The sequence below is a fragment of the Salvelinus alpinus genome, chromosome 3 (assembly GCF_045679555.1).
Source record: "Salvelinus alpinus chromosome 3, SLU_Salpinus.1, whole genome shotgun sequence".
Lineage (NCBI taxonomy): Eukaryota > Metazoa > Chordata > Actinopteri > Salmoniformes > Salmonidae > Salvelinus > Salvelinus alpinus.
The window spans coordinates 110,819,516-110,840,678 of NC_092088.1; the positions used below are offsets into that span (position 1 = coordinate 110,819,516).

At 39.5% G+C, this 21,163-nt stretch overlaps 17 non-coding genes across 17 annotated transcripts; all 17 read left to right on the top strand.

Moving 5' to 3' along the window:
* The first annotated feature begins 1,029 nt into the window (after positions 1-1,029).
* trnav-uac (transfer RNA valine (anticodon UAC)) lies at positions 1,030-1,102 on the top strand. Its single transcript has one exon. It is a non-coding gene; the product is annotated as a tRNA-Val (tRNA).
* An 8,727-nt stretch (positions 1,103-9,829) lies between these two features.
* On the top strand, positions 9,830-9,902 carry trnav-uac (transfer RNA valine (anticodon UAC)). The gene has a single exon. It is a non-coding gene; the product is annotated as a tRNA-Val (tRNA).
* A 917-nt stretch (positions 9,903-10,819) lies between these two features.
* trnav-uac (transfer RNA valine (anticodon UAC)) lies at positions 10,820-10,892 on the top strand. Its single transcript has one exon. It is a non-coding gene; the product is annotated as a tRNA-Val (tRNA).
* A 311-nt stretch (positions 10,893-11,203) lies between these two features.
* Positions 11,204-11,276, top strand: trnav-cac (transfer RNA valine (anticodon CAC)). Its single transcript has one exon. It is a non-coding gene; the product is annotated as a tRNA-Val (tRNA).
* Positions 11,277-12,193: 917 nt separating this feature from the next.
* trnav-cac (transfer RNA valine (anticodon CAC)) lies at positions 12,194-12,266 on the top strand. Its single transcript has one exon. It is a non-coding gene; the product is annotated as a tRNA-Val (tRNA).
* A 123-nt stretch (positions 12,267-12,389) lies between these two features.
* On the top strand, positions 12,390-12,462 carry trnav-uac (transfer RNA valine (anticodon UAC)). Its single transcript has one exon. It is a non-coding gene; the product is annotated as a tRNA-Val (tRNA).
* A 311-nt stretch (positions 12,463-12,773) lies between these two features.
* On the top strand, positions 12,774-12,846 carry trnav-cac (transfer RNA valine (anticodon CAC)). Its single transcript has one exon. It is a non-coding gene; the product is annotated as a tRNA-Val (tRNA).
* A 533-nt stretch (positions 12,847-13,379) lies between these two features.
* On the top strand, positions 13,380-13,452 carry trnav-cac (transfer RNA valine (anticodon CAC)). The gene has a single exon. It is a non-coding gene; the product is annotated as a tRNA-Val (tRNA).
* A 123-nt stretch (positions 13,453-13,575) lies between these two features.
* trnav-uac (transfer RNA valine (anticodon UAC)) lies at positions 13,576-13,648 on the top strand. Its single transcript has one exon. It is a non-coding gene; the product is annotated as a tRNA-Val (tRNA).
* Positions 13,649-13,959: 311 nt separating this feature from the next.
* trnav-cac (transfer RNA valine (anticodon CAC)) lies at positions 13,960-14,032 on the top strand. Its single transcript has one exon. It is a non-coding gene; the product is annotated as a tRNA-Val (tRNA).
* A 533-nt stretch (positions 14,033-14,565) lies between these two features.
* trnav-cac (transfer RNA valine (anticodon CAC)) lies at positions 14,566-14,638 on the top strand. The gene has a single exon. It is a non-coding gene; the product is annotated as a tRNA-Val (tRNA).
* Positions 14,639-14,761: 123 nt separating this feature from the next.
* Positions 14,762-14,834, top strand: trnav-uac (transfer RNA valine (anticodon UAC)). Its single transcript has one exon. It is a non-coding gene; the product is annotated as a tRNA-Val (tRNA).
* Positions 14,835-16,037: 1,203 nt separating this feature from the next.
* trnav-cac (transfer RNA valine (anticodon CAC)) lies at positions 16,038-16,110 on the top strand. The gene has a single exon. It is a non-coding gene; the product is annotated as a tRNA-Val (tRNA).
* Positions 16,111-16,447: 337 nt separating this feature from the next.
* Positions 16,448-16,520, top strand: trnav-cac (transfer RNA valine (anticodon CAC)). The gene has a single exon. It is a non-coding gene; the product is annotated as a tRNA-Val (tRNA).
* Positions 16,521-16,839: 319 nt separating this feature from the next.
* On the top strand, positions 16,840-16,912 carry trnav-uac (transfer RNA valine (anticodon UAC)). Its single transcript has one exon. It is a non-coding gene; the product is annotated as a tRNA-Val (tRNA).
* Positions 16,913-18,018: 1,106 nt separating this feature from the next.
* On the top strand, positions 18,019-18,091 carry trnav-cac (transfer RNA valine (anticodon CAC)). The gene has a single exon. It is a non-coding gene; the product is annotated as a tRNA-Val (tRNA).
* Positions 18,092-19,582: 1,491 nt separating this feature from the next.
* On the top strand, positions 19,583-19,655 carry trnav-cac (transfer RNA valine (anticodon CAC)). Its single transcript has one exon. It is a non-coding gene; the product is annotated as a tRNA-Val (tRNA).
* Positions 19,656-21,163: the final 1,508 nt, after the last annotated feature.

Below are 21,163 nucleotides of genomic sequence, written 5' to 3' on the forward strand. Positions count from 1 at the left end.
ACCTGGGTGGAAACAGTGCCCTTTGACACATTCAGTAAGAACTGTATTTTTAACAGTGAATAGTTGCTTTCATAAATGCCTTATTTTGGAAATTCAAATAAATGATGTGAATATCAGTAAAATTTGGTTTAGTCCTTGCAAAAATCACATGCAGCAGTTTCTGTAGTGTAGTGGTTATCACGTTCGCTTAACATGCGAAATTTGGTTTAGTCCTTGCAAAAATCACATGCAGCAGTTTCTGTAGTGTAGTGGTTATCACGTTCGCTTAACACGTGAAAGGTCCCCGGTTCGAAACCGGGTGGAAACAGTGCTCTTTGAACACATTCAGTAAGAACTGTATTTATAACAGTGAATAGTTGCTTTCATAAATGCCTTATTTTGGAAATTCAAAGACATGCAGTGAATATCAGTAAAATTTGGTTTAGTCCTTGCAAAAATCACATGCAGCAGTTTCTGTAGTGTAGTGGTTATCACGTTCGCTTAACATGCGAAAGGTCCCCGTTTCGAAACCGGTTGGAAACAGTGGATTCTTTCATAAATGCCTTATTTTCGAAATTCAAATACATGCAGTGAATATCAGTAAAATTTGGTTTAGTCCTTGCAAAAATCACATGCAGCAGTTTCTGTAGTGTAGTGGTTATCACGTTCGCTTAACACGCGAAAGGTCCCCGGTTCGAAAACGGGTGGAAACAGTGCTCTTTGACACATTCAGTGAGAACTGTATTTATAACAGTGAATAGTTGCTTTCATCAATGCCTTATTTTGGAAATTCAAATAAATGATGTGAATATCAGTAAAATTTGGTTTAGTACTTGCAAAAAACGCATGCAGCAGTTTCTGTAGTGTAGTGGTTATCACATTCGCTTCACACGCGAAAGGTCCCCGGTTCGAAACCGGGTGGAAACAGTGCTCTTTGACACATTCAGTAAGAACTGTATTTATAACAGATAATAATATTTTGGAAATTCAAATACATGCAGTGAATAGCAGTAAAATTTGGTTTAGTCCTTGCAAAAATCACATGCGGCAGTTTCTGTAGTGTAGTGGTTATCACGTTCGCTTTACACGCGAAAGGTCCCCGGTTCGAAACCGGGTGGAAACAGTGCTCTTTGACACATTCAGTAAGAACTGTATTTATAACAGTGAATAGTTGCTTTCATAAATGCCTTATTATGGAAAATTCAAATAAATGATGTGAATATCAGTAAAATTTGGTTTAGTCCTTGCAAAAACCACATGCAGCAGTTTCTGTAGTGTAGTGGTTATCACGTTCGCTTAACACGCGAAAGGTCCCCGGTTCAAAAACGGGTGGAAACAGTGCTCTTTGACACATTCAGTAAGAACTGTATTTATAACAGTGAATAGTTGCTTTCATAAATGCCTTATTTTGGAAATTCAAAGACATGCAGTGAATATCAGTAAAATTTGGTTTAGACCTTGCAAAAACTACATGCAGCAGTTTCTGTAGTGTAGTGGTTATCACATTTGCTTCACACGCGAAAGGTCCTTGGTTCAAAACAGGGTGGAAACCGTGCTCATTGACACATTCAGTAAGAACTGTATTTATAACAGTGAATAGTTGCTTTCATAAATGCCTTATTTTGGAAATTCAAAGACATGCAGTGAATATCAGTAAAATTTGGTTTAGTCCTTGCAAAAATCACATGCAGCAGTTTCTGTAGTGAAGTGGTTATCACGTTCGCTTAACACGCGAAAGGTCCCTGGTTTGAAACCGGGTGGAAAACGTGCTTTCTTTCATAAATGCCTTATTTTGGAAATTCAAATACCTTGCAAAAACCACATGCAGCGATTTCTGTAATGTAGTGGTTATCACATTCGCTTCACACGCGAAAGGTCCCCGGTTCGAAACCGGGTGGAAACAGTGCTCTTTGACACATTCAGTAAGAACTGTATTTATAACAGATAATAATATTTTGGAAATTCAAATACATGCAGTGAATAGCAGTAAAATTTGGTTTAGTACTTGCAAAAATCACATGCGGCAGTTTCTGTAGTGTAGTGGTTATCACGTTGGCTTTACACGCGAAAGGTCCCCGGTTCGAAACCGGGTGGAAACAGTGCTCTTTGACACATTCAGTAAGAACTGTATTTATAACAGTGAATAGTTGCTTTCATAAATGCCTTATTTTGGAAATTCAAAGACATGCAGTGAATATCAGTAAAATTTGGTTTAGTCCTTGCAAAAATCACATGCAGCAGTTTCTGTAGTGTAGTGGTTATCACGTTCGCTTAACATGCGAAAGGTCCCCGGTTCGAAACCGGGTGGAAACAGTGCATTCTTTCATAAATGCCTTATTTTCGAAATTCAAATACAAGCAGTGAATATCAGTCAAATTTGGTTTAGTCCTTGCAAAAATCACATGCAGCAGTTTCTGTAGTGTAGTGGTTATCACGTTCGCTTAACACGTGAAAGGTCCCCGGTTCGAAACCGGGTGGAAACAGTGCTCTTTGAACACATTCAGTAAGAACTGTATTTATAACAGTGAATAGTTGCTTTCATCAATGCCTTATTTTGGAAATTCAAATAAATGATGTGAATATCAGTAAAATTTGGTTTAGTACTTGCAAAAAACGCATTCAGCAGTTTCTGTAGTGTAGTGGTTATCACATTCGCTTAACACGCGAAAGGTACCTGGTTTGAAACCGGGTGGAAAAAGTGCTTTCTTTCATAAATGCCTTATTTTGGAAATTCAAATACATGCAGTGAATATCAGTAAAATTTGGTTTAGTCCTTGCAAAAACCACATGAAGCAGTTTCTGTAGTGTAGTGGTTATCACATTTGCTTCACACGCGAAAGGTCCCCGGTTCGAAACCGGGTGGAAACAGTGCTCTTTGACACAATCAGTAAGAACTGTATTTATAACAGATAATAATATTTTGGAAATTCAAATACATGCAGTGAATAGCAGTAAAATTTGGTTTAGTCCTTGCAAAAATCACATGCGGCAGTTTCTGTAGTGTAGTGGTTATCATGTTCGCTTTACATGCGAAAGGTCCCCGGTTCGAAACCGGGTGGAAACAATGCTCTTTGACACATTCAGTAAGAACTGTATTTATAACAGTGAATAGTTGCTTTCATAAATGCCTTATTTTGGAAATTCAAAGACATGCAGTGAATATCAGTAAAATTTGGTTTAGTCCTTGCAAAAACCACATGAAGCAGTTTCTGTAGTGTAGTGGTTATCACATTCGCTTCACACGCGAAAGGTCCCCGGTTCGAAACAGGGTGGAAACAGTGCTCTTTGACACATTCAGTAAGAACTGTATTTATAACAGATAATAATATTTTGGAAATTCAAATACATGCAGTGAATATCAGTAAAATTTGGTTTAGTCCTTGCAAAAACCACACGAAGCAGTTTCTGTAGTGTAGTGGTTATCACGTTCGCTTTACATGCGAAAGGTCCCCGGTTCGAAACCGGGTGGAAACAGTGCTCTTTGACACATTCAGTAAGAACTGTATTTATAACAGTGAATAGTTGCTTTCATAAATGCCTTATTTTGGAAATTCAAATAAATGATGTGAATATCAGTAAAATTTGGTTTAGTCCTTGCAAAAAACACATGCGGCAGTTTCTGTAGTGTAGTGGTTATCACGTTCGCTTAACACGCGAAAGGTCCCTGGTTTGAAACCGGGTGGTAAAAGTGCTTTCTTTCATAAATGCCTTATATTGGAAATTCAAATACATGCAGTGAATATCAGTAAAATTTGGTTTAGTCCTTGCAAAAACCACATGCAGCGATTTCTGTAATGTAGTGATTATCACATTCGCTTCACACGCGAAAGGTCCCCGGTTCGAAACCTGGGTGGAAACAGTGCCCTTTGACACATTCAGTAAGAACTGTATTTTTAACAGTGAATAGTTGCTTTCATAAATGCCTTATTTTGGAAATTCAAATAAATGATGTGAATATCAGTAAAATTTGGTTTAGTCCTTGCAAAAATCACATGCAGCAGTTTCTGTAGTGTAGTGGTTATCACGTTCGCTTAACATGCGAAATTTGGTTTAGTCCTTGCAAAAATCACATGCAGCAGTTTCTGTAGTGTAGTGGTTATCACGTTCGCTTAACACGTGAAAGGTCCCCGGTTCGAAACCGGGTGGAAACAGTGCTCTTTGAACACATTCAGTAAGAACTGTATTTATAACAGTGAATAGTTGCTTTCATAAATGCCTTATTTTGGAAATTCAAAGACATGCAGTGAATATCAGTAAAATTTGGTTTAGTCCTTGCAAAAATCACATGCAGCAGTTTCTGTAGTGTAGTGGTTATCACGTTCGCTTAACATGCGAAAGGTCCCCGTTTCGAAACCGGTTGGAAACAGTGGATTCTTTCATAAATGCCTTATTTTCGAAATTCAAATACATGCAGTGAATATCAGTAAAATTTGGTTTAGTCCTTGCAAAAATCACATGCAGCAGTTTCTGTAGTGTAGTGGTTATCACGTTCGCTTCACACGCGAAAGGTCCCCGGTTCGAAAACGGGTGGAAACAGTGCTCTTTGACACATTCAGTGAGAACTGTATTTATAACAGTGAATAGTTGCTTTCATCAATGCCTTATTTTGGAAATTCAAATAAATGATGTGAATATCAGTAAAATTTGGTTTAGTACTTGCAAAAAACGCATGCAGCAGTTTCTGTAGTGTAGTGGTTATCACATTCGCTTCACACGCGAAAGGTCCCCGGTTCGAAACCGGGTGGAAACAGTGCTCTTTGACACAGTCAGTAAGAACTGTATTTATAACAGATAATAATATTTTGGAAATTCAAATACATGCAGTGAATAGCAGTAAAATTTGGTTTAGTCCTTGCAAAAATCACATGCGGCAGTTTCTGTAGTGTAGTGGTTATCACGTTCGCTTTACACGCGAAAGGTCCCCGGTTCGAAACCGGGTGGAAACCGTGCTCTTTGACACATTCAGTAAGAACTGAATTTATAACAGTGAATAGTTGCTTTCATAAATGCCTTATTTTGGAAATTCAAATAAATGATGTGAATATCAGTAAAATTTGGTTTAGTCCTTGCAAAAATCACATGCAGCAGTTTCTGTAGTGTAGTGGTTATCACGTTCGCTTAACACGCGAAAGGTACCTGGTTTGAAACCGGGTGGAAAAAGTGCTTTCTTTCATAAATGCCTTATTTTGGAAATTCAAATACATGCAGTGAATATCAGTAAAATTTGGTTTAGTCCTTGCAAAAACCACATGAAGCAGTTTCTGTAGTGTAGTGGTTATCACATTCGCTTCACACGCGAAAGGTCCCCGGTTCGAAACCGGGTGGAAACAGTGCTCTTTGACACAATTTATTTTTATTTATTTTTATTTAACCTTTATTTAACCAGGTAGGCAAATTGAGAACACGTTCTCATTTACAATTGCGACCTGGCCAAGATAAAGCAAAGCAGTTCGACACATACAACAACACATAGTTACACATGGAGTAAAACAACATATAGTCAATAATACAGTGAAAAAAATAAAAAATAAGTCTATATACAATGTGAGCAAGTGAGGTGAGATAAGGGAGGTGAAGGCAAACAAATATATGTATAAATAAATAAAATATAAAAGGCCATGGAGGCGAAGTGAGTACAACACAGCACGTAAAATAAAAACTAAAAAAACAATGGAATGGTTGGTTTGCGGTGGAAGAAAGTGCAAAGTAGAGACAGAAATAAAGGGGTGCAAAGGAGCAAAATAAATTAATAAATAAATACAGTAGGTAAAGAGGTAGTTGTTTGGGCTAAATTGTAGATGGGTTATATACAGGTGCAGTAATCTATGAGCTGCTCTGACAGCTGGTGCTTAAAGCTAGTGAGGGAGATAGGTGTTTCCAGTTTCAGAGATTTTTGTAGTTCGTTCCAGTCATTGGCAGCAGAGAACTGGAAGGAGAGGCGTCCAAAGGAAGAATTGGTTTTGGGGGTGACTAGAGAGATATACCTGCTGGAGCGCGTGCTACAGGTAGGTGCTGCTATGGTGACCAGCGAGCTGAGATAAGGGGGGACTTTACCTAGCAGGGTCTTGTAGATGACCTGGAACCAGTGGGTTTGGCGACGAGTATGAAGCGAGGGCCAGCCAACGAGAGTGTACAGGTCGCAGTGGTGGGTAGTATATGGGGCTTTGGTGACAAAACGGATGGCACTGTGATAGACTGCATCCAATTTATTGAGTAGGGTTTTGGAGGCTATTTTGTAAATGACATCACCGAAGTCGAGGATTGGTAGGATGGTCAGTTTTACAAGGGTATGTTTGGCAGCATGAGTAAAGGATGCTTTGTTGCGGAATAGGAAGCCAATTCTAGATTTGACTTTGGATTGGAGATGTTTGATGTGAGTCTGGAAGGAGAGTTTGCAGTCTAACCAGACACCTAGGTATTTGTAGGTGTCCACATATTCTAAGTCAGAGCCGTCCAAAGTAGTGATGTTGGACAGGCGGGCAGGAGCAGGCAGCGATCGGTTGAAGAGCATGCATTTGGTTTTACTTGTATTTAAGAGCAGTTGGAGGCCACGGAAGGAGAGTTGTATGGCATTGAAGCTCGCCTGGAGGGTTGTTAACACAGTGTCAAAAGAAGGGCCAGAAGTATACAGAATAGTGTCGTCTGCGTAGAGGTGGATCAGAGAATCACCAGCAGCAAGAGCGACATCATTGATGTAAACAGAGAAGAGAGTCGGTCCAAGAATTGAACCCTGTGGCACCCCCATAGAGACTGCCAGAGGCCCGGACAACAGACCCTCCGATTTGACACACTGAACTCGATCAGAGAAGTAGTTGGTGAACCAGGCGAGGCAATCATTAGAGAAACCAAGGCTGTCGAGTCTGCCAATGAGGATGTGGTGATTGACAGAGTCAAAGGCCTTGGCCAGGTCAATGAATACGGCTGCACAGTATTGTTTCCTATCGATGGCGGTTACGATATCGTTTATGACCTTGAGCGTGGCTGAGGTGCACCCATGACCAGCTCTGAAACCAGATTGCATTGCGGAGAAGGTGTGGTGGGATTCGAAATGGTCGGTAATCTGTTTGTTGACTTGGCTTTCGAAGACCTTAGAAAGGCAGGGTAGGATAGATATAGGTCTGTAGCAGTTAGGGTCAAGGGTGTCCCCCCCTTTGAAGAGGGGGATAACCGCAGCTGCTTTCCAATCTTTGGGGATCTCAGACGACACGAAAGAGAGGTTGAAGAGGCTAGTAATAGGGGTGGCAACAATTTCAGCAGATAGTTTTAGAAAGAAAGGGTCCAGATTATCTAGCCCGGCTGATTTGTAAGGGTCCAGATTTTGCAGCTCATTTAGAACATCAGCTGACTGTATTTGGGAGAAAGAGAAATGGGGAAGGCTTGGGCGAGTAGCAGAGGGGAGGGCAGTGCTGTTGTCCGGGGTGGGGGTAGCCAGGTGGAAAGCATGGCCAGCCGTAGAAAAATGCTTATTGAAATTCTCGATTATAGTGGATTTGTCGGTGGTGACAGTGTTTCCTATCTTCAGAGCGGTTGGAAGCTGGGAGGAGGTGTTCTTATTCTCCATGGACTTTACGGTGTCCCAGAACTTTTTTGAATTTGTGTTGCAGGAAGCAAATTTCTGCTTGAAATAGCTAGCCTTGGCTGTTCTAACTGCCTGTGTATATTGGTTTCTGGCTTCCCTGAAAAGTTGCATATCACGGGGGCTGTTCGATGCTAATGCAGAACGCCATAGGATGTTTTTCTGTTGGTTAAGGGCAGTCAGGTCAGGAGAGAACCAAGGGCTATATCTGTTCCTGGTTCTAAATTTCTTGAATGGGGCATGCTTATTCAAGATGGTGAGGAAGGCATTTTTAAAAAATGACCAGGCATCCTCTACTGACGGGATGAGATCAATATCCTTCCAGGATACCCCGGCCAGGTCGATTAGAAAGGCCTGCTCGCTGAAGTGTTTCAGGGAGCGTTTGACAGTGATGAGTGGAGGTCGTTTGACCGCTGACCCATTACGGATGCAGGCAATGAGGCAGTGATCGCTGAGATCTTGGTTGAAAACAGCAGAGGTGTATTTGGAGGGCAAGTTTGTTAGGATGATATCTATGAGGGTACCCGTGTTTACGGAATTGGCGTGGTACCTGGTAGGTTCATTTATAATTTGTGTGAGATTGAGGGCATCAAGCTTAGATTGTAGGGTGGCTGGGGTGTTGAGCATGTTCAAATTTAGGTCGCCTAGCAGCACGAGCTCTGAAGATAGATGGGGGGCAATCAGTTCACATATAGTGTCCAGAGCACAGCTGGGGGCAGAGGGTGGTCTATAGCAGGCGGCAACGGTGAGAGACTTGTTTTTAGAGAGGTGGATTTTTAAAAGTAGAAGTTCAAATTGTTTGGGAACAGACCTGGATAGTATAACAGAACTCTGCAGGCAGTCTTTGCAGTAGATTGCAACACCGCCCCCTTTGGCCGTTCTATCTTGTCTGAAAATCTTGTAATTGGGGATGAAAATGTCTGAATTTTTGGTGGTCTTTCTAAGCCAGGATTCAGACACGGCTAAAACATCCGGGTTGGCAGAGTGTGCTAAAGCAGTGAACAAAACAAACTTAGGGAGGAGGCTTCTAATGTTAACATGCATGAAGCCAAGGCTATTACGGTTACAGAAGTCATCAAAAGAGAGCGCCTGGGGAATAGGAGTGGAGCCAGGTACTGCAGGGCCTGGATTCACCTCTACATCACCAGAGGAACAGAGGAGGAGTAGGATAAGGGTACGGCTAAAAGCTATGAGAATTGGTCGCCTAGAGCTACTAGAGCAGAGAGTAAAAGGAGGTTTCTGGGGGCGATAAAATAGTTTAAAGGAATAATGTACAGACAAAGGTATGGTAGGATGTGAATACAGTGGAGGTAAACCTAGGTATTGAGTGATGATGAGAGAGATATTCTCTCTAGAAACATCATTGAAACCAGGTGATGTCATCGCATATGTGGGTGGTGGAACTGAGAGGTTGGATATGGTATAGAGAGCAGGGCTAGAGTCTCTGCAGTGAAATAAGCCAATAAACACTAACCAGAACAGCAATGGACAAGGCATATTTACATTAAGGAGAGGCATGCTAATCGAGTGATCAATAAGGGTCCAGTGAGTAGAGGTTGGTTGGGGTCGTGGCGATCCAGACAGCTGGCCGGGTATATGGCTATCGGTAGCAGCATAGGATGGAGGTCTGTTTGTAGATACCTCGTGCGTTTCCGTCGGTAGGTTAGTGGGGTTCCGTGTAGTGGGGTTCCGTGTGGTAGAGGGGATCAATCCAAATTGGCAAAATAGATATAGTGACCCAAGGAAAAAATAAAATATCAGTAAGAACTGTATTTATAACAGATAATAATATTTTGGAAATTCAAATACATGCAGTGAATAGCAGTAAAATTTGGTTTAGTCCTTGCAAAGATCACGTGCGGCAGTTTCTGTAGTGTAGTGGTTAGCACGTTCGCTTTACATGCGAAAGGTCCCCGGTTCGAAAACGGGTGGAAACAATGCTCTTTGACACATTCAGTAAGAACTGTATTTATAACAGTGAATAGTTGCTTTCATAAATGCCTTATTTTGGAAATTCAAAGACATGCAGTGAATATCAGTAAAATTTGGTTTAGTCCTTGCAAAAACCACATGAAGCAGTTTCTGTAGTGTACTGGTTATCACATTCGCTTCACACGCGAAAGGTCCCCGGTTCGAAACCGGGTGGAAACAGTGCTCTTTGACACATTCAGTAAGAACTGTATTTATAACAGATAATAATATTTTGGAAATTCAAATACATGCAGTGAATAGCAGTAAAATTTGGTTTAGTCCTTGCAAAAATCACATGCGGCAGTTTCTGTAGTGTAGTGGTTATCACGTTCGCTTTACACGCGAAAGGTCCCCGGTTCGAAACCGGGTGGAAACAGTGCTCTTTGACACATTCAGTAAGAACTGTATTTATAACAGTGAATAGTTGCTTTCATAAATGCCTTATTTTGGAAATTCAAATAAATGATGTGAATATCAGTAAAATCTGGTTTAGTCCTTGCAAAAATCACATGCAGCAGTTTCTGTAGTGTAGTGGTTATCACGTTCGCTTAACACGCGAAAGGTACCTGGTTTGAAACCGGGTGGAAAAAGTGCTTTCTTTCATAAATGCCTTATTTTGGAAATTCAAATACATGCAGTGAATATCAGTAAAATTTGGTTTAGTCCTTGCAAAAACCACATGAAGCAGTTTCTGTAGTGTAGTGGTTATCACATTCGCTTCACACGCGAAAGGTCCCCGGTTCGAAACCGGGTGGAAACAGTGCTCTTTGACACAATCAGTAAGAACTGTATTTATAACAGATAATAATATTTTGGAAATTCAAATACATGCAGTGAATAGCAGTAAAATTTGGTTTAGTCCTTGCAAAAATCACATGCGGCAGTTTCTGTAGTGTAGTGGTTATCACGTTCGCTTTACATGCGAAAGGTCCCCGGTTCGAAACCGGGTGGAAACAATGCTCTTTGACACATTCAGTAAGAACTGTATTTATAACAGTGAATAGTTGCTTTCATAAATGCCTTATTTTGGAAATTCAAAGACATGCAGTGAATATCAGTAAAATTTGGTTTAGTCCTTGCAAAAACCACATGAAGCAGTTTCTGTAGTGTAGTGGTTATCACATTCGCTTCACACGCGAAAGGTCCCCGGTTCGAAACAGGGTGGAAACAGTGCTCTTTGACACATTCAGTAAGAACTGTATTTATAACAGATAATAATATTTTGGAAATTCAAATACATGCAGTGAATAGCAGTAAAATTTGGTTTAGTCCTTGCAAAAATCACATGCGGCAGTTTCTGTAGTGTAGTGGTTATCACGTTCGCTTTACACGCGAAAGGTCCCCGGTTCGAAACCGGGTGGAAACAGTGCTCTTTGACACATTCAGTAAGAACTGTATTTATAACAGTGAATAGTTGCTTTCATAAATGCCTTATTTTGGAAATTCAAATAAATGATGTGAATATCAGTAAAATTTGGTTTAGTCCTTGCAAAAATCACATGCAGCAGTTTCTGTAGTGTAGTGGTTATCACGTTCGCTTAACACGCGAAAGGTACCTGGTTTGAAACCGGGTGGAAAAAGTGCTTTCTTTCATAAATGCCTTATTTTGGAAATTCAAATACATGCAGTGAATATCAGTAAAATTTGGTTTAGTCCTTGCAAAAACCACATGAAGCAGTTTCTGTAGTGTAGTGGTTATCACATTCGCTTCACACGCGAAAGGTCCCCGGTTCGAAACCGGGTGGAAACAGTGCTCTTTGACACAATCAGTAAGAACTGTATTTATAACAGATAATAATATTTTGGAAATTCAAATACATGCAGTGAATAGCAGTAAAATTTGGTTTAGTCCTTGCAAAAATCACATGCGGCAGTTTCTGTAGTGTAGTGGTTATCACGTTCGCTTTACATGCGAAAGGTCCCCCGTTCGAAACCGGGTGGAAACAATGCTCTTTGACACATTCAGTAAGAACTGTATTTATAACAGTGAATAGTTGCTTTCATAAATGCCTTATTTTGGAAATTCAAAGACATGCAGTGAATATCAGTAAAATTTGGTTTAGTCCTTGCAAAAACCACATGAAGCAGTTTCTGTAGTGTAGTGGTTATCACATTCGCTTCACACGCGAAAGGTCCCCGGTTCGAAACAGGGTGGAAACAGTGCTCTTTGACACATTCAGTAAGAACTGTATTTATAACAGATAATAATATTTTGGAAATTCAAATACATGCAGTGAATAGCAGTAAAATTTGGTTTAGTCCTTGCAAAAATCACATGCGGCAGTTTCTGTAGTGTAGTGGTTATCACGTTCGCTTTACACGCGAAAGGTCCCCCTTTCGAAACCGGGTGGAAACAGTGCTCTTTGACACATTCAGTAAGAACTGTATTTATAACAGTGAATAGTTGCTTTCATAAATGCCTTATTTTGGAAATTCAAATAAATGATGTGAATATCAGTAAAATTTGGTTTAGTCCTTGCAAAAATCACATGCAGCAGTTTCTGTAGTGTAGTGGTTATCACGTTCGCTTAACACGCGAAAGGTACCTGGTTTGAAACCGGGTGGAAAAAGTGCTTTCTTTCATAAATGCCTTATTTTGGAAATTCAAATACATGCAGTGAATATCAGTAAAATTTGGTTTAGTCCTTGCAAAAACCACACGAAGCAGTTTCTGTAGTGTAGTGGTTATCACATTCGCTTCACACGCGAAAGGTCCCCGGTTCGAAACCGGGTGGAAACAGTGCTCTTTGACACATTCAGTAAGAACTGTATTTATAACAGATAATACTATTTTGGAAATTCAAATACATGCAGTGAATAGCAGTAAAATTTGGTTTAGTCCTTGCAAAAATCACATGCGGCAGTTTCTGTAGTGTAGTGGTTATCACGTTCGCTTTACACGCGAAAGGTCCCCGGTTCGAAACCGGGTGGAAACAGTGCTCTTTGACACATTCAGTAAGAACTGTATTTATAACAGTGAATAGTTGCTTTCATAAATGCCTTATTTTGGAAATTCAAATAAATGATGTGAATATCAGTAAAATTTGGTTTAGTCCTTGCAAAAATCACATGCAGCAGTTTCTGTAGTGTAGTGGTTATCACGTTCGCTTAACACGCGAAAGGTACCTGGTTTGAAACCGGGTGGAAAAAGTGCTTTCTTTCATAAATGCCTTATTTTGGAAATTCAAATACATGCAGTGAATATCAGTAAAATTTGGTTTAGTCCTTGCAAAAACCACATGAAGCAGTTTCTGTAGTGTAGTGGTTATCACATTCGCTTCACACGCGAAAGGTCCCCGGTTCGAAACCGGGTGGAAACAGTGCTCTTTGACACAATCAGTAAGAACTGTATTTATAACAGATAATAATATTTTGGAAATTCAAATACATGCAGTGAATAGCAGTAAAATTTGGTTTAGTCCTTGCAAAAATCACATGCGGCAGTTTCTGTAGTGTAGTGGTTATCATGTTCGCTTTACATGCGAAAGGTCCCCGGTTCGAAACCGGGTGGAAACAATGCTCTTTGACACATTCAGTATGAACTGTATTTATAACAGTGAATAGTTGCTTTCATAAATGCCTTATTTTGGAAATTCAAAGACATGCAGTGAATATCAGTAAAATTTGGTTTAGTCCTTGCAAAAACCACATGAAGCAGTTTCTGTAGTGTAGTGGTTATCACATTCGCTTCACACGCGAAAGGTCCCCGGTTCGAAACAGGGTGGAAACAGTGCTCTTTGACACATTCAGTAAGAACTGTATTTATAACAGATAATAATATTTTGGAAATTCAAATACATGCAGTGAATATCAGTAAAATTTGGTTTAGTCCTTGCAAAAACCACACGAAGCAGTTTCTGTAGTGTAGTGGTTATCACATTCGCTTCACACGCGAAAGGTCCCCGGTTCGAAACCGGGTGGAAACAGTGCTCTTTGACACATTCAGTAAGAACTGTATTTATAACAGATAATAATATTTTGGAAATTCAAATACATGCAGTGAATAGCAGTAAAATTTGGTTTAGTCCTTGCAAAAATCACATGCGGCAGTTTCTGTAGTGTAGTGGTTATCACGTTCGCTTTACACGCGAAAGGTCCCCGGTTCGAAACCGGGTGGAAACAGTGCTCTTTGACACATTCAGTAAGAACTGTATTTATAACAGTGAATAGTTGCTTTCATAAATGCCTTATTTTGGAAATTCAAATAAATGATGTGAATATCAGTAAAATTTGGTTTAGTCCTTGCAAAAATCACATGCAGCAGTTTCTGTAGTGTAGTGGTTATCACGTTCGCTTAACACGCGAAAGGTACCTGGTTTGAAACCGGGTGGAAAAAGTGCTTTCTTTCATAAATGCCTTATTTTGGAAATTCAAATACATGCAGTGAATATCAGTAAAATTTGGTTTAGTCCTTGCAAAAACCACATGAAGCAGTTTCTGTAGTGTAGTGGTTATCACATTCGCTTCACACGCGAAAGGTCCCCGGTTCGAAACCGGGTGGAAACAGTGCTCTTTGACACAATCAGTAAGAACTGTATTTATAACAGATAATAATATTTTGGAAATTCAAATACATGCAGTGAATAGCAGTAAAATTTGGTTTAGTCCTTGCAAAAATCACATGCGGCAGTTTCTGTAGTGTAGTGGTTATCATGTTCGCTTTACATGCGAAAGGTCCCCGGTTCGAAACCGGGTGGAAACAATGCTCTTTGACACATTCAGTAAGAACTGTATTTATAACAGTGAATAGTTGCTTTCATAAATGCCTTATTTTGGAAATTCAAAGACATGCAGTGAATATCAGTAAAATTTGGTTTAGTCCTTGCAAAAACCACATGAAGCAGTTTCTGTAGTGTAGTGGTTATCACATTCGCTTCACACGCGAAAGGTCCCCGGTTCGAAACAGGGTGGAAACAGTGCTCTTTGACACATTCAGTAAGAACTGTATTTATAACAGATAATAATATTTTGGAAATTCAAATACATGCAGTGAATATCAGTAAAATTTGGTTTAGTCCTTGCAAAAACCACACGAAGCAGTTTCTGTAGTGTAGTGGTTATCACATTCGCTTCACACGCGAAAGGTCCCCGGTTCGAAACCGGGTGGAAACAGTGCTCTTTGACACATTCAGTAAGAACTGTATTTATAACAGATAATAATATTTTGGACATTCAAATCCATGCAGTGAATAGCAGTAAAATTTGGTTTAGTCCTTGCAAAAATCACATGCGGCAGTTTCTGTAGTGTAGTGGTTATCACGTTCGCTTTACACGCGAAAGGTCCCCGGTTCGAAACCGGGTGGAAACAGTGCTCTTTGACACATTCAGTAAGAACTGTATTTATAACAGTGAATAGTTGATTTCATAAATGCCTTATTTTGGAAATTCAAATAAATGATGTGAATATCAGTAAAATTTGGTTTAGTCCTTGCAAAAAACACATGCGGCAGTTTCTGTAGTGTAGTGGTTATCACGTTCGCTTAACACGCGAAAGGTCCCTGGTTTGAAACCGGGTGGTAAAAGTGCTTTCTTTCATAAATGCCTTATATTGGAAATTCAAATACATGCAGTGAATATCAGTAAAATTTGGTTTAGTCCTTGCAAAAACCACATGCAGCGATTTCTGTAATGTAGTGATTATCACATTCGCTTCACACGCGAAAGGTCCCCGGTTCGAAACCTGGGTGGAAACAGTGCCCTTTGACACATTCAGTAAGAACTGTATTTTTAACAGTGAATAGTTGCTTTCATAAATGCCTTATTTTGGAAATTCAAATAAATGATGTGAATATCAGTAAAATTTGGTTTAGTCCTTGCAAAAATCACATGCAGCAGTTTCTGTAGTGTAGTGGTTATCACGTTCGCTTAACATGCGAAATTTGGTTTAGTCCTTGCAAAAATCACATGCAGCAGTTTCTGTAGTGTAGTGGTTATCACGTTCGCTTAACACGTGAAAGGTCCCCGGTTCGAAACCGGGTGGAAACAGTGCTCTTTGAACACATTCAGTAAGAACTGTATTTATAACAGTGAATAGTTGCTTTCATAAATGCCTTATTTTGGAAATTCAAAGACATGCAGTGAATATCAGTAAAATTTGGTTTAGTCCTTGCAAAAATCACATGCAGCAGTTTCTGTAGTGTAGTGGTTATCACGTTCGCTTAACATGCGAAAGGTCCCCGTTTCGAAACCGGTTGGAAACAGTGGATTCTTTCATAAATGCCTTATTTTCGAAATTCAAATACATGCAGTGAATATCAGTAAAATTTGGTTTAGTCCTTGCAAAAATCACATGCAGCAGTTTCTGTAGTGTAGTGGTTATCACGTTCGCTTAACACGCGAAAGGTCCCCGGTTCGAAAACGGGTGGAAACAGTGCTCTTTGACACATTCAGTGAGAACTGTATTTATAACAGTGAATAGTTGCTTTCATCAATGCCTTATTTTGGAAATTCAAATAAATGATGTGAATATCAGTAAAATTTGGTTTAGTACTTGCAAAAAACGCATGCAGCAGTTTCTGTAGTGTAGTGGTTATCACATTCGCTTCACACGCGAAAGGTCCCCGGTTCGAAACCGGGTGGAAACAGTGCTCTTTGACACAATCAGTAAGAACTGTATTTATAACAGATAATAATATTTTGGAAATTCAAATACATGCAGTGAATAGCAGTAAAATTTGGTTTAGTCCTTGCAAAAAACACATGCGGCAGTTTCTGTAGTGTAGTGGTTATCACGTTCGCTTTACATGCGAAAGGTCCCCGGTTCGAAACCGGGTGGAAACAATGCTCTTTGACACATTCAGTAAGAACTGTATTTATAACAGTGAATAGTTGCTTTCATAAATGCCTTATTTTGGAAATTCAAAGACATGCAGTGAATATCAGTAAAATTTGGTTTAGTCCTTGCAAAAACCACATGAAGCAGTTTCTGTAGTGTAGTGGTTATCACATTCGCTTCACACGCGAAAGGTCCCCGGTTCGAAACCGGGTGGAAACAGTGCTCTTTGACACATTCAGTAAGAACTGTATTTATAACAGATAATAATATTTTGGAAATTCAAATACATGCAGTGAATATCAGTAAAATTTGGTTTAGTCCTTGCAAAAACCACACGAAGCAGTTTCTGTAGTGTAGTGGTTATCACATTCGCTTCACATGCGAAAGGTCCCCGGTTCGAAACCGGGTGGAAACAGTGCTCTTTGACACATTCAGTAAGAACTGTATTTATAACAGATAATAATATTTTGGAAATTCAAATACATGCAGTGAATAGCAGTAAAATTTGGTTTAGTCCTTGCAAAAATCACATGCGGCAGTTTCTGTAGTGTAGTGGTTATCACGTTCGCTTTACACGCGAAAGGTCCCCGGTTCGAAACCGGGTGGAAACAGTGCTCTTTGACACATTCAGTAAGAACTGTATTTATAACAGTGAATAGTTGCTTTCATAAATGCCTTATTTTGGAAATTCAAATAAATGATGTGAATATCAGTAAAATTTGGTTTAGTCCTTGCAAAAAACACATGCGGCAGTTTCTGTAGTGTAGTGGTTATCACGTTCGCTTAACACGCGAAAGGTCCCTGGTTTGAAACCGGGTGGTAAAAGTGCTTTCTTTCATAAATGCCTTATATTGGAAATTCAAATACATGCAGTGAATATCAGTAAAATTTGGTTTAGTCCTTGCAAAAACCACATGCAGCGATTTCTGTAATGTAGTGATTATCACATTCGCTTCACACGCGAAATGTCCCCGGTTCGAAACCTGGGTGGAAACAGTGCCCTTTGACACATTCAGTAAGAACTGTATTTATAACAGTGAATAGTTGCTTTCATAAATGCCTTATTTTGGAAATTCAAATAAATGATGTGAATATCAGTAAAATTTGGTTTAGTCCTTGCAAAAATCACATGCAGCAGTTTCTGTAGTGTAGTGGTTATCACGTTCGCTTAACATGCGAATGGTCCCCGGTTCGAAACCGGGTGGAAACAGTGCATTCTTTCATAAATGCCTTATTTTCGAAATTCAAATACATGCAGTGAATATCAGTCAAATTTGGTTTAGTCCTTGCAAAAATCACATGCAGCAGTTTCTGTAGTGTAGTGGTTATCACGTTCGCTTAACATGCGAAAGGTCCCCGGTTCGAAAACGGGTGGAAACAGTGCTCTTTGACACATTCAGTGAGAACTGTATTTATAACAGTGAATAGTTGCTTTCATCAATGCCTTATTTTGGAAATTCAAATAAATGATGTGAATATCAGTAAAATTTGGTTTAGTACTTGCAAAAAACGCATGCAGCAGTTTCTGTACTGTAGTGGTTATCACATTCGCTTCACACGCGAAAGGTCCCCGGTTCGAAACCGGGTGGAAACAGTGCTCTTTGACACAATCAGTAAGAACTGTATTTATAACAGATAATAATATTTTGGAAATTCAAATACATGCAGTGAATATCAGTAAAATTTGGTTTAGTCCTTGCAAAAACCACACGAAGCAGTTTCTGTAGTGTAGTGGTTATCACATTCGCTTCACACGCGAAAGGTCCCCGGTTCGAAACCGGGTGGAAACAGTGCTCTTTGACACATTCAGTAAGAACTGTATTTATAACAGATAATAATATTTTGGAAATTCAAATACATGCAGTGAATAGCAGTAAAATTTGGTTTAGTCCTTGCAAAAATCACATGCGGCAGTTTCTGTAGTGTAGTGGTTATCACGTTCGCTTTACACGCGAAAGGTCCCCGGTTGGAAACCGGGTGGAAACAGTGCTCTTTGACACATTCAGTAAGAACTGTATTTATAACAGTGAATAGTTGCTTTCATAAATGCCTTATTTTGGAAATTCAAATAAATGATGTGAATATCAGTAAAATTTGGTTTAGTCCTTGCAAAAAACACATGCGGCAGTTTCTGTAGTGTAGTGGTTATCACGTTCGCTTAACACGCGAAAGGTCCCTGGTTTGAAACCGGGTGGTAAAAGTGCTTTCTTTCATAAATGCCTTATATTGGAAATTCAAATACATGCAGTGAATATCAGTAAAATTTGGTTTAGTCCTTGCAAAAACCACATGCAGCGATTTCTGTAATGTAGTGATTATCACATTCGCTTCACACGCGAAAGGTCCCCGGTTCGAAACCTGGGTGGAAACAGTGCCCTTTGACACATTCAGTAAGAACTGTATTTATAACAGTGAATAGTTGCTTTCATAAATGCCTTATTTTGGAAATTCAAATAAATGATGTGAATATCAGTAAAATTTGGTTTAGTCCTTGCAAAAATCACATGCAGCAGTTTCTGTAGTGTAGTGGTTATCACGTTCGCTTAACATGCGAAAGGTCCCCGGTTCGAAACCGGGTGGAAACAGTGCATTCTTTCATAAATGCCTTATTTTCGAAATTCAAATACATGCAGTGAATATCAGTCAAATTTGGTTTAGTCCTTGCAAAAATCACATGCAGCAGTTTCTGTAGGGTAGTGGTTATCACGTTCGCTTAACACGTGAAAGGTCCCCGGTTCGAAACCGGGTGGAAACAGTGCTCTTTGAACACATTCAGTAAGAACTGTATTTATAACTGTGAATAGTTGCTTTCATAAATGCCTTATTTTGGAAATTCAAAGACATGCAGTGAATATCAGTAAAATTTGGTTTAGTCCTTGCAAAAATCACATGCAGCAGTTTCTGTAGTGTAGTGGTTATCACGTTCGCTTAACATGCGAAAGGTCCCCGGTTCGAAACCGGTTGGAAACAGTGCATTCTTTCATAAATGCCTTATTTTCGAAATTCAAATACATGCAGTGAATATCAGTAAAATTTGGTTTAGTCCTTGCAAAAATCACATGCAGCAGTTTCTGTAGTGTAGTGGTTATCACGTTCGCTTAACACGCGAAAGGTCCCCGGTTCGAAAACGGGTGGAAACAGTGCTCTTTGACACATTCAGTGAGAACTGTATTTATAACAGTGAATAGTTGCTTTCATCAATGCCTTATTTTGGAAATTCAAATAAATGATGTGAATATCAGTAAAATTTGGTTTAGTACTTGCAAAAAACGCATGCAGCAGTTTCTGTAGTGTAGTGGTTATCACATTCGCTTCACACGCGAAAGGTCCCCGGTTCGAAACCGGGTGGAAACAGTGCTCTTTGACACATTCAGTAAGAACTGTATTTATAACAGTGAATAGTTGCTTTCATAAATGCCTTATTTTGGAAATTCAAAGACATGCAGTGAATATCAGTAAAATTTGGTTTAGACCTTGCAAAAACCACATGCAGCAGTTTCTGTAGTGTAGTGGTTATCACGTTCGCTTAACACGCGAAAGGTCCCCGGTTCGAAATAGGGTGGAAACAGTGCATTCTTTCATAAATGCCTTATTTTGGAAATTCAAATACATGCAGTGAATATCAGTAAAATTTGGTTTAGTCCTTGCAAAAATCACATGAAGCAGTTTCTGTAGTGTAGTGGTTATCACATTTGCTTCATACGCGAAAGGTCCCCGGTTCGAAACCGGGTGGAAACAGTGCTCTTTGACACATTCAGTAAGAACTGTATTTATAACAGATAATAATATTTTGGAAATTCAAATACATGCAGTGAATAGCAGTAAAATTTGGTTTAGTCCTTGCAAAAATCACATGCGGCAGTTTCTGTAGTGTAGTGGTTATCACGTTCGCTTTACACGCGAAAGGTGTAACCTTTCACGTGTTAAGCGAACGTGATAACCACTACACTACAGAAACTGCTGCATGTGATTTTTGCAAGGACTAAACCAAATTTGACTGATATTCACTGCATGTATTTGAATTTCGAAAATAAGGCATTTATGAAAGAATGCACTGTTTCCACCCGGTTTCGAACCGGGGACCTTTCGCATGTTAAGCGAACGTGATAACCACTACACTACAGAAACTGCTGCATGTGATTTTTCCACACTGTGGAAACAGTGCTCTTTGACACATTCAGTAAAAACTGAATTTATAACAGTGAATAGTTGCTTTCATAAATGCCTTATTTTGGAAATTCAAATAAATGATGTGAATATCAGTAAAATTTGGTTTAGTCCTTGCAAAAATCACATGCAGCAGTTTCTGTAGTGTAGTGGTTATCACGTTCGCTTAACACGCGAAAGGTACCTGGTTTGAAACCGGGTGGAAAAAGTGCTTTCTTTCATAAATGCCTTATTTTGGAAATTCAAATACATGCAGTGAATATCAGTAAAATTTGGTTTAGTCCTTGCAAAAACCACATGAAGCAGTTTCTGTAGTGTAGTGGTTATCACATTTGCTTCACACGCGAAAGGTCCCCGGTTCGAAACCGGGTGGAAACAGTCCTCTTTGACACAATCAGTAAGAACTGTATTTATAACAGATAATATTATTTTGGAAATTCAAATACATGCAGTGAATAGCAGTAAAATTTGGTTTAGTCCTTGCAAAAATCACATGCGGCAGTTTCTGTAGTGTAGTGGTTATCACGTTCGCTTTACATGCGAAAGGTCCCCGGTTTGAAACCGGGTGGAAACAATGCTCTTTGACACATTCAGTAAGAACTGTATTTATAACAGTGAATAGTTGCTTTCATAAATGCCTTATTTTGGAAATTCAAATAAATGATGTGAATATCAGTAAAATTTGGTTTAGTCCT